The sequence below is a fragment of the Pteropus alecto genome, unplaced genomic scaffold, assembly GCF_000325575.1.
Source record: "Pteropus alecto unplaced genomic scaffold, ASM32557v1 scaffold40, whole genome shotgun sequence".
NCBI lineage: Eukaryota > Metazoa > Chordata > Mammalia > Chiroptera > Pteropodidae > Pteropus > Pteropus alecto.
Window position 1 is genome coordinate 246,605 of NW_006431919.1, and position 13,311 is coordinate 259,915.

Here is a 13,311-nt window from a genome sequence, read left to right on the forward strand (position 1 = left end):
AAAGAGTAGTTCGGTACCTTTTACCTCGTACAAGCTTTGAGCTCTCAGCCCAGAGGGGCCATATTTTTCTAATTCACAACAAGAACAATGTACAGGCAAGCCCAAGCTCTGGATATTGCAACCTAGGAGAGAGGCCTGCTGGCTTCTCAAGGATATCAGCTAAAAGGGGCATGCAGACAAGCCCTGGATCAGATGCTCTGGGTGTCAAGGAAATAGCAGCATCCTGAGGGTCAGGATAGCTGGCATCTCTTCCTGTCAGTACCATGACTCACTGTGAGACCCTGATTAAGCACCTGCCAGGCCAAACACTCAATTTCTCTGTTTGCTGTGTTCTCTTCTCTTCCCATGGCTTATTCCTTTTAGCTTCAGATTTTGGCTAAAATGTTTCTCTTTTTGGTGAAAACTGTGGCCCTCTAATCCAACACAGATCCCTGTGTTATGACCTTTTATACATTCTGTGATCTTTTTTCTTAGCACTTCAATATTATTTTTTGTTTGATTATTTAATGTCTCTTTTCTCAAGATGGAAAGATTCTGTTCTGTGTTGTTCACAGAGACAGCACTGGGTTTTAGGACACTGCCTTACACACAGATATACACTGAATATCCAACAAATATGCACTGAATTGTTAAATTAATGAATAATTTTGGGAAGAGAAACCTGGACTCATGTAATAGTTCTATCAGTTATTATCCGTGTGACTCTGGAAAATGATTGATACATCTCTTCGTCTCAGTTTCCTCATCTGTAAAATTAAGACATATAATTTCCTGCCTACTTACCTGCACTGTTTTAAGGATATAGGAGGTCATAGATAAAAATGCCTGATAAATTGTAAAGAATGTATTCTATATTAATAGAAGCTGTCTCTTATCATCCACTGGCATAAACAAATAAATTTGACTTTAAGTAGAGGAGAAACTAAGATTATGAGAGATGGTTTTACTCAGCTGAGGAGAGAAGAGTGAGGATTGTCTTCCAAAAGGCCATTCTATTTGATGAGAAGATGTGAGAACAAAAGGAGTATGGAATGCTTTATCTCCTGTGGACATTTCCATGCATAACTGCAAGTCATCAGAGTTCTTAGGGTAGGAAAGATTTACAGTTTGGGTTGGAAAACTCATAGAGAAATTTTGATGTGTGTGTTAGTGGTTAAAAGCATGGACTTTGGGTTCAGACAGAACTAGGTTTGAGTTTCAGAACTGCCACTTACAAGTTGTGTGATCATGTGACCTTAGAAATATTTCCTGATTTCTTTATGCCTTAGATCCAATGCATATAAAATAGGAATAATAATATCTCTCACAGTTGTTATGAAGATTGGTTTAGAAAATAACATGCAAACAGCACAGTGCCTTGTACATGTTAAGTGAAAAATAAATGGTAGACTTGTCATCCTATCCTATCCTATCTTATCCTATCCTATCCTATCCTAGCCTAGCCTATCCTATCCTATCCTATCCTGCTCTACCTTAGGTTGTCACAGAGGAGGGAGTGACAGTTGTCCATGCAAACAGTATTAGGGCTAATGATGATGATGATGATGATGATGATGATGATGATAATAATGATAATAGGCTAATGATAATAGGCTAATAGGCTAAGGTACCAAACTAGAGGCAACATATCAACAAAGCTGTTGGGAGGCTGCCATTATTATCCTAATTTTATATAAGGAAATTCAAGCTTGGAGAAGTAAAGTAACTTGCCCAGGGTTACAAATCTTGTATGACCCAGAGCAAAGGACCCAGTTTAAGGACATGTGACTTCAAAGTTTGTGCTCTTAACTACTATATTACGTTGTGCTGATATGTGCTCAGTGCAGCTACTGGCAAAAAGCCTGGAGCCCTGCAGCCGTTGTCCTGTTTTTTCACAGATTCATTTGTGTCTCCTCTGTTTTTGCCATTAGTCCCTAGATTTCCCATTGACTTCTCAATGAAGGTCTGGCCCACATCATTCATGTCTTGTATTAGCTCAGTTTGAGGTATCAGAAGTGCAGGGTACGCATACCTTGGCAGAAAGTAAACTGGAATAAAATACAAGATGTTCAATTAAATTTGAATTTTAGATAAACAGTAATTATTTTAGAATAAGTATGTCCCAAATATTTTACAGGACATACTAAAAAAATATTTGTTGTTTAGCTGAAATTGAAATTTACTTTTATTTGCTGAATCTGGCATTCGTACCTGTAGAGATCCTCGTGAGTGTTTTCTTACATTAAACCTCAGATCAAGAGTGAAGGTCAGGATTAAGAAGGTCAAATCAATGCTTAGAAGTACTTATGTGAAAAGTTAAAATCATGTACGGAAAATAGAAGTTATTGAAGGGCTCCAGTTCATCTATAATATCACATCTGGAACATGTTTTCCCCGTATATTCCTCATAAGAAAATCATTAGCCTTTTTCTTGTTCTTGGTTCACTCCAGCTAAATTTTCATGCCAGCACTGGAAGGAATGCACGTGGCTTCAGGTAGGCCTCCCATTCCCGTGGTGTCAATATACTGAGGAATGTCCACAGTCTTTGTCACTCAGTCACCTTTCTACACATAGCTTATAACTTAGTCAATTCTCATGACACCAATCAATTTGTTAATTTCTTATTCAATGGACATTTACTGAGCTTGCACTATTTGCCAGGTGCTCTGCTAGACACTGGAAACAAGAAAATACAAAACACCAGTCCCTGACCTCACGTTTTGCTGAGGATACAAACATGTAATCAAATAATTGCAATTGAAATATGAGAACTGCTAATGGAGTAAGGAACAGATTATCAGGGAGTGGTTAACATTGCCTGGGAGGCAACCATGAAGGTATCATTTGTTCAGGGCCTTGAAAATGGGTTAGCAGGTGTTCACTATGCCAGCAAGCTATGGAGAAGACACTTTAGGTAGGAAGAATGACATCTGCAAAGGCACAGAGGCATGGAAGAGCATAGCGTATTTCTAGGAATGAACCCTCAAATTTTTCGGTGTTGATATTAGAAGTAAAAATTAAAGTGAGCTAACTGAATCTTGAAATGTGTTTTCATTAATGAACATGCCAGGAAGAGATAATGGAGGAGAGAGAGAGAGAGAGAGAGAGAGAGAGAGAGAGAGAGAGAGAGAGAGAGAGAGAAGAGGAAGCAGAGCACTGAAAGGTGGGTGAGTGAGGGGGTGAGTAAGAAATCACAAATCATGAAGTACTACAGTCCATAGCTAGTTTTCCCTCTGTTATTTCCCTATGATAGTCTCAGCTGAGCAGTTGCCATCCATCCAGTTACCTGAGTTAGAAATATGAATTTTCTTTAACTCTTTTTTTTAACCACAAAATTCATTTGCTCACTAAGTCCTATTAATTCTCCTCTTAATTTATGAAATTCTCTTTATTTTGACACTAAGTATCATAGTTCAGGACTTTGTCTTGACTATTCTAATAGTGATCTTGTCCTCCTGATATATGCTTCCCCCTCTTCTTCAACATTGCTGTGGTTTTCATTTTTCTAAAACACAATTATGTTTACTTCCTCTGTCATTTTCCTTCTCTAATAACTTCCATATCCTTACTGCATATAGAGAAAGCCCTTTGTATTTTATTCTCAATCAATAGTTCTAACTTTATCTTAATCGTAGTGTAGAATAAGTCTTAGAATGCAGGGTCTGCAATCAGGTCTCCGGATTCCATCTTTGACTTCATCAGGGATCATATTTACCTGACATGTACTGGAATGCTTACACTGGTTGTTTCTATCCAGTCCTCTATGAAGGGTCAGTATTTGTACCCTCACGGTTATATAATATAATTCTCCCCGTTCCTAACAGTGAAATTTGGCAAGTTGCTAATACTCTCTAAACTTCAGTTCTACACCTTTAATATGAAGATAACAAGAGCGTGAGCCTCATAAAATTTTTATGAGAATTACATCATGCTATAAAGAATTGTTGCTGTTTGTATTATAACTTCCCATCATTCCCTAAGCATATAAATTCCTCTCTCACCTGACCAGGCATACTTCCAGACTGTTACTTATTCTATCACCCTGTTAGTTTTGCTTGGAATACCCAACCCCAACCAACCCAACTTTCAAATATTACATCCTTCAGGTAAACATCATGACCACATCCCTGACCTAGTCCGTGGCAAAGTTAATTACTCTGCTGTCTGCTCACTCTGCACGCGTCTCTATTATTGGGTGTATTAGATTGAATCATAAGTTATTATTTTATATCTGACGCCTTCATTAAGCTACAGGCTCCTACAGCCTGAGCCATGCCTTGTTTATTCTCAAATACCCTTTGCCTACAACTATGACTGACAAGTAGATAGTGCTGAGTAAATGCAGTGAGAATTCAATGAATACTCATTAAATGTGTGAATGGACAATTAGGGCTTATGGTTGGAGATGATTCCAGAGCCCCACTAGAATGAGAGCCAAAGTTAAGGCCAGTAGGTGAGGTACAAACAATGAAGGCAGTAAAGAGTCCAGTGGCGTTTGTTTTTCTAGCAGCTAGAGTTATGGTTGAAGGAGGAGTCAGCATTCTAGAAGATGTACTTGATCATGCCTCACTTAGGCACATGGGATACAATGAGGGGGACTTAAAAAAAAAAAACGGCATTAATTTATCATTAATTTAGCATTAAAGTCACATAATTTCCCCTAAATTATGAAGACACTAGCACTGAATTCAGAGTGAAAATATTTCTATGTCAGTCATATATAAGTTACCTATGCCAGATACAGGTATAATAATACTTAAACCACAAGTTACTTCTGTTACCAAATGAGGTCATGGATACAAAATTGATTTGAAAACCTAAATGTTCCACTATAAATTGAAAACTACAAATTTAAGGAGTCTTATCTATTGAGTCACTAATGGAGATAAAATAGATCCATAATAAGTAGTCATTTAATCCAAAAGTAGGCAAAATGGAAGGTAAAAGAAAGAATAGATGGACTAAAAAGGAAATATTTGGCAACATTGTAGATTTTAACACACCATATTAATAATTCCACTAAATGTAAACAATCTAAACACATCGGTAATAGGACTGAGATTGTCAGACTATAATGGATACAGAAACTCACTTTAAATATAAAGACGTAGAGAAGAGTAAGTGAATACAAAAGTATATATCATCAAACACTAAGCAAAAGAAACCTGGAGTGGTTATATTATTTTCAGAAAATATAGTATTTAGAACAAGGAACAAGAGATAAAGAGGTAAATTGCATAATCATAAAGGGATCAATTTATTAAAAAGTTGTAGTAATTCTATATGTGTATACAACTAACAATTGAGCCTCAAAATTTATGTGGCCAAAACTGACGGACAAGAAAGGAGAAATATACAAATTGACAATTATAGATGGAGACTTCAAAACTAGTCTCTCAGTTAGTGACCAACAAGCAGAAAATCAGGAATGAAACAGAAAACATGAATCCCACTATTAAGCAAATTGACCTAAATTACATTACAAAATAATCCACCTCAAACAGTGGAATACACATTTCTTCTTTTTCTTTCTTTTTCTTTCTTTCTTTCTTTCTTTCTTTCTTTCTTTCTTTCTTTCTTTCTTTCTTTCTTTCTTTCTTTCTTTCTTTCTTTCTTTCTTTCTTTCTTTCTTTCTTTCTTTCTTTCTTTCTTTCTTTCTTTCTTTCTTTCTTTCTTTCTTTCTTTCTTTCTTTCTTTCTTTCTTTCCTTCTTTCTTTCCTTCTTTCTTTCCTTCCTTCCTTCCTTCCTTCCTTCCTTCTTCTTCTTCTTCTTTTTTTTTTGCAGAGAAAACATTGTTCAAGATAGACTTTACTGGGTCATTAAGTAAGTTTTAATACATTTAAGAGAATTGAAATAATGCAAAGTATGGATTTTTTTTTTACTATAATGGAATCAAACTAGAAATTAAATAATCGAATATGTCAAAATTCCTCAAATATTTGGAAATTAAACTTAAAAAGTCTTAAGTAATCTATAAGTCAAAAAGGATATCCCAAGAGATACTTAAACATTTTGAATTGGATAAAAATAAATATATAACAATTCTGAGAAGCAGTTAACATAATATTTAGCAGTAAATTTATAGCACTAAATGCTTGTATTGAAAGAGAGGAAATCAATGACTTCAGCTTCCACTTTAAGCAACTAGATAAAGAGAAAGTCAAATTCAAAAGAAATAACATAATAAAGATAGGAGCAGAAACCAATTAAATTGAGAATGGAGACAAATAAATGGAACCAGGATCTGGTCCTTTGAAAGAAAATAATAAAATTGACAAACATCAAGACAGACTTGTCAACGAAAGAGATAAGGAGAGAGAAGAAAAGAGAGAGGGATTGAAAGTACAATTTTCCAGTATCAGGACTAAGAAGGAGACATCATTACGGATCCCATAGCTATTAACAAATAATAAGGAATAAATAATATGAACAAGTCTTTGTCACATGTCTATTTAAGGATGTATAGCCAGAATACACAAATCATTCTCGAAACTAAATAATTGAAAAATAATCAGATTAAAAAGAAAGAGCAAAATATTTAAACATATGTCATCAAAGCAGATATGTGAATAACAAATAAACACATGAAAAGATAGGCTGCACCATTACATCAGAGAAAGTAAATTAAAACCACAATAAGGTATCACTACCCATTTATCAGAATGCAAAAAAGCAAAAACTGGCAATGGTATGTGCTAGAGAGTATACAGAAAACCTGGAACTCTCCACAGATTGCTGGGGAGGATGTGAAATGGAAAAATAGTTTGGCAGTTTCTCATAAAGTTAAGTATATACTTAACCATATGACCCAGCAATCCCACTCTTAGGGGATATACTCAAGTGAGTATATTCAGGCAAACAATATACATGACTGTTTATAGAGGCTTTACTGGTAATAGTTCCAAACTGGAAATAATCCAGCATCCCCTCTCACAGGTGAATGGATAGACAAACTGTGGTACAGCCAAATGAAGGAACACTGCTCAGCACTATTGGAATGAACTACTGATACATGCAACAGCATGTATGAATTTCAAATGCATTATTTTAAAGGAAAGAAGCCAAACTCAAAATGCTGCATACTGTATAATTCTAATTTCATTTATATGACATTCTGAGAAAGGCAAAACTATAGGGACAGGGAACAGATCTGTGATTGACAAGCATTGGGCAGGGAGGGGCTAACTATAAACAGGCATGAGGGGATTTTTCAGGATAATGGACATTTTGTGTCCTGAGTGTGGTTGTAGTTACAAAATTTTCTGTTTGGCAAAACTCACAGAATTTTATATTTTATTTCTCACATGCTTATTTAAATTATATGTAAATTATTCCTTAATATTTTCCTAGATATACATTATTCCCTAACAAAGGGAAAAAAATGTCATTATAATAATAGCCTTGTAGATGGTGTTGGTGGTTGGAGTGGTTAGAACATGTAGTGGACTGATAACTTATACTTGCATCTCAGCTCTGCAACTAACTTGATAGGTGATCTTTGGCGCTTTTTCCTCTTTGTGGGCCCAAGGTTTTCCATTTTTCCAATGAGAACATTGAATAGGATATTGACTTGAGTATCTTCTAGCCTTGGCATTCTCTGATGACTGAAGAGGTGATTTCCCTGTTTGCTTTTATATTCCCTCAGTCTTTGAGACCAGGCACTCTGGCTGTGGTCTGGTCTGGGCCTATGTTCTGAGGCATTGCTGTTCATGACAGGTATGTATTGTGGATGCCTAGGGCTAGAGTTAATCTGGCCACCACCCTTTATCTTTCATATGCTTCTTTCACTATACTATTTATGGCTGAGCTGTGAACAGCTGCCATCAGCAGCTACCCAGAGCCTAGGGATAAACCAAACCCAAACAAACCAAAACAAAACATCTATCTTGCATACTTCTAGGCATCCTGTCTCTCTTGATGGAACAGCTTAATTCAGTTTAGTAAGAATAATTCTCATTCCTACCACCCTCTCCCATGTGAGGACTCATGCATTGCTCACAATTATTGTCTTGAAACAAAGGTCAAGATGGATATAATTATCATTTTATAAATTATTACAAAAAGAATAAAAACAAACAGTGACAAAATAAAACAAACTAAAGTGTGGGCGTTTTAATTCACGAACATCATTCTACTAGTAAGGGGCAAAGCTTGGACTTGAAGTCAGTTCTAATTGATGCTAAAACCAATGATAAGAATGCACTTACCTGAATTCTAGTCTGAAATACCTGATTACTTCTCATATATTTATTTATTCATTCCTGCATTTACTCATTTATCAACAAATACTTTCTGACCTATACTCAGAAAAGAGGACTTCATATGAGATAAGGAGTTGGAGTCGTCACTGAGAAATAAAGCCATGGGATGAGACTATTCAAGGACAGTGGGTAGAATTAGCAGAGAAGAGCATTTACTCAGAAGCCTGAGAACATCAGTGTTTCAGGACTCCGCAAAGCCAGGAGCCCTGTAGGAGAAGTTCAGAAACAGCTATCAGAAAGACAGAAAGAAAAAAGAGAAATTTAGATATAATAGAAACCAAGGGAAGAAGAGGCTTTATGGAGGGGAAAACTGTACTTTTGTGTTTAGAATGCTACTCAGAGATCAAGGAAGATCAGGATTGCGATGTTTTATTAATCGAGTACCGAGGAGGTCTTCAGACGCCTGCAGGAGTGCTAGTGTCATGGTGGTGATAAGCCTCACTAGGTGGTATGAGAGAGTCGAGGTAGGAGACCAATGAGGATAAGCACCTCTGTCAGGGCTGGTTTCCTTATCTGTGAAACACAGGTGTTTCAGAAATATATGACATGTAAAAATCTCTAATATAAGGAAGAATGTAATAAAGTTATAATCTTGACATACTGAGGAGAAAGGGAGAAATAATATTCAGCTCTTGCCAATTCTGCTGCTTTCATCTTAAATGTCGTGCTGAATTCATCACTGCATGTTATGTATTAAAATTTAAAGTTTCATGCAGTTGAAAAGACTAAAATCAGGCAGAGGTTTCATTCAACTCATCATCTGCCTAAAGCTTCATTCTCTTGTCCCCCAAGTGTGCGTCCATACTTTGCTTTTATACTTCTAAAGATGTATAAAAAATGTGTTGCTGTACCTATTACAACAACATAGTGGATGCAACATACATAGACTCTGAAGTCAGAATGAGGTTTGGATGCTGCTCTACCAATGATATCTTGGGTAAGTTATTTAATCTCCCTAAATCTCCGTCTTCTTATCTATAATATGGGGATTATAATACCCAGCTCTCAGACTTGTCAACAGAATCAAAGCTGATGAGGCATGGAAGCAAAGAACACAGCCTCTAGCACAGGGAATGTGTTAAAAGATGACAGATATTTTTTATTGTTTTCTTTTTGACACCTTTGACTGGTGTAATATTTCTTCATTGTTCTGGCCTAAAATATTTTCCTCCAGTTCCCAAATATTGGGCCTAGTTTTTGCTCTTGGACTTGAGCAACTCTCTGTCATTAGATCTTTCCTCTTCCATGGTAAACATCTCCATTTCTTCAAACTTTCCTCAAAGGCCATGTTTTAAAAGTCCCTCTCCATCATTGTTGCTATATTTTGAATTCACTCCAGAGTGTCTCTATCCCTCCAGAGCAGAGATGGTGGCATTTGATCTGCTAATTGAAGGATTATTACTAAAAGGCATGATTTAGATGTGAGCTTGGAAGTAGGGGGAGTAGCAGGTAAAAGACATTGCTGGCTGAGGAAGCAGCAAAGATAGGAGGTGGAACGTTATGGGACACGTCCAGAGATGGTGAAGAGTTAAGCTGTAATGAGACTGTGGCACGAGAAGTGTTTGAAATTAAGCTTGAGAATATAGGTTAGGGAGTCAGATAAGGGAGAGGCTTGAATGCCTTTTTAAGGAATGAATTCTATTCAGTTGACAACAGAGGTTCCTCATTGTGTTTGGAGTGAGTATGAGCCATGATTAGTCATTTGGGCATATTATTCTGGAAGTGGTATGAATGGTTGACAGAAGAGGAAAGAGAAAAAGGGCAATGGTCCTGATTTGTGATATGAGAACAAATACTAACCAGTGTGACCAAGAAGAACGGAATACATGAAAGGTCTATGTTAGCTGTTCACAGGAGCACTGCAACTTTCCCTGATTCTTAGATGAGTATGGACACACATGTCTGTTTTTAAAAACAAGTACTAATATTATTTATTTTTACAAAACATTATTTTAAAATTCCAGGGAATGAGAAAATAGAAGTGAAGCTCTGGGGAAATTCACAGTTCCATATAGTGTGATCAAAAAAAATCTTCATAGGACAGGAGGCATTTACTCTTGACTTATAAGGATGGCTAGGTTTAACTATGTGACAAGTAGGGTACTCCAGGTGGAAAGGACAAAGTAGACAAAGGAAGATGGAAAGAAAACTGCAGGCTAATACCCCTGACGAACACAGCACAGAGTAGAATGTTGGTGGTCAGGGGCTATAAATAAAGAAAGTGGGGAGAGGTTGGTCAAGGTGTACAAGGTTTCCATTGAGCAAGATGAATAAGTTCTGGAGATCTAATGTACAGATTATGACTATAGTTAATAGTACTGTATAGCATACTCGAAATTTGTTGAGACAGTGGATCTTAAGTGTTCTTACTACCACGCAAAAATGATGACAACTATATGAGGTGATGGATATGTTATTTAGCTTGATTATAGTGATTATTTCAGTGTTTTATTGAACCATTTAGTTATACACCTCACATATACATGATTTTTAATTGTCAATTATACCTAAATAATGCTGGGAAAAAACACAGTTCCACAAAAAGTAATAACTTTGAAGTTTTAAGAAGAGATTCATGAGGAACTTAACACAATACATATACTATCAGACAGAGTATTCAATCCATAACTATGTGCCTGGGATTTATTTTTCCACTCCTATTCTCCAAACTACTCATACGACAAAACAAACGTATAAACAATTTTTAACAATATTTTAGCAACTTTCATTTGCTATTTTAAAAGTATGTTTGAAACATTATGAATAAAATTATCATTTAATCTGTATAAAATCAGTCATGTTTTAATTGATGGCAGTTAAAAGATATTCTATCTTTATATGTCACTAGCTATCCTGTCTTTGGGGCTCACTCTCAACTCCGTTCCTCTAGTTCCTTTTGCCATCTACCCACGGGGAAAAGCCACCTAGATGTTGAAGAAACCCTTCAATCTCCATAAGTGCTAGACTAAACATCTTTTCCTTCATCTTCCTCCTTTGCTTCTGTATCATGATAAAGTCACTATTGTTCTCCTAATAATTACCCAAGCTCAAAGCCAAGTCTAACAAATTCTAGTTTCACAATACCACTGGTCATTATAGCCTCTGTTTTTTTCCCACTGACAAGACTGTTGTTTAATTCCTCATTTTTTTTTTTCTTGCCTGGGCTAATAAAATTATTTCTTAATTAATTTCTTGCTGCTTCTTTTCTTCTCTAGTCCAATATACATACATGACCATCAGATTAATATTCTAGAACTATAGTTCTGACCACATTATACCTTTAAAAAAATTGTTCGGACTCTAAACAACTGTTGAGGGAAAAGGAACTGTGAATGTGTATGAACAAGGATGGGGAGGGAGGCAAAGTTAGCATTCTACCTTTCTGGACTCCATCTTCTATTGTATTCTTGACTCTCTATAGCTTTCTGTTGGTGCAGAGTGGTATATCTGTATTCCTTTTTGTTTATTTCCAAATCTCTTGCAAATTTTGGAACTGGGGATAGTGTGAGAAGAAAGAAAAGAGAAACATAATTCGTGAAGTAGAAGAGGAGGGGGTAATGAAAACCCTGGGTGACTGAATAGGTCCTTGATAAATGCCAGTCACTAACTGGGAAATTGAAAGCATAGATGGTATTTTAAAGAACTAGGATTTCTAAGTATGGATAAAGTGTAACTATTGACCAGTGTTCTTAGTGACAATATCATTGTTCCAGAAAGGGAAATGCCCAAATCTGAATGAAACGAAAATCAAAATACTCAGTTCAGTAGCTAGTCTGCAAAGTCTTGGAAAATAGAAAATACATGACTTGCTTAACTATTAGATCACAGTCCTAAAAGTTGAGAAATTATTTCTTCTTTGCTGCAGCAAAACATACTTAGAGTGATTTGGTAAGAAAGATAATAAATATTAACTCTGAAGGGGAAATGAATCGAGTTGAAAATAAAGATAATGAAGATAATGTAGAGGATGGAACTAGTCCACCCAGAGAATGTGAGGAAGAGGAGGGGAAAAGAGAAGAGAATGAGGACGAGATGAAGCGAGCTCAGAACTAAGAAAAGGAGAAGGGAAATAGACCTCTCACATTCATGGAAAGGAGAATTTCAAAATGAGTATTATGATGGTTGTGTTCACAAGGAGGGTACAGAGGACAACGAAGAAATTCTTCAAGGGGAAAAGAAGAAATATGATGCTTAGGAAGAGAAAAAGAGATGACTAGATGATTCTAAAATGAGACCCCCCTAATGCTTCTGGTTTTGCAGTAGAATGGTCATTACAACTATTTCTATAGAAAGTAAGTAACATGTAACTTTTTATGGGAAGAACTGTTTTTCTATTTTCATACTGTCTTCATTCAAAATAAGCTTTATTAATGATTATATTATGTGTAGAGAAAAATTTTCATGATCTTGTCAAATTCCTTAGAAATTTATTTGGGATCTTAAATTTTCTTATTTTCTTATCCGTGTTACTTAAGCACTTATGGAGATTGAAGGGTTTCTTCAACATCTTGGTGTCATTTCCTCATGGGTAGATGGCAAAAGGAACTAGAGGGATGGAGTTGAGAGCCCCAAAGATAGGCTAACGCGGTGAACAGATAGAACATTTACAATTACCAACTGAAAAAAAAAAACATTTAAGATGAGATACTGAAAAATGACTCTGACAAGAAACAGTAAAATAATTTGTAGGAGAATCTTGAGAGTTAATTCTCTAGAGGCTGAGAGAGAAGAGAATTCAGAAGTAAGGAAAACCTATTTAGAAGAAGTTTTTGAGATGATGATAAGAGCATAAGTAGGAGTTTTATTCCTCCAAACAAAGAGACATATTTCTTTTCCACAGACAGAAGAACCGCCCCCCCCCACCCAATTTCTCTTTATTTTCTTGACATTTGTTCCACTCTAGGTGAAAAGGAGGTGGAAATGAGCTTCATCTGGTCTCTGCAGAGAATAAAGTGAATTGGATAGTGCCAGTTTGCCCTTCTAAAGTCATGCTCTGTTTTTCTCCACTCTGCTATTTGCCCTTTGAGGCTGATTGGGTTGGATTATATCAGTGGGATTCCTTGACTCCTG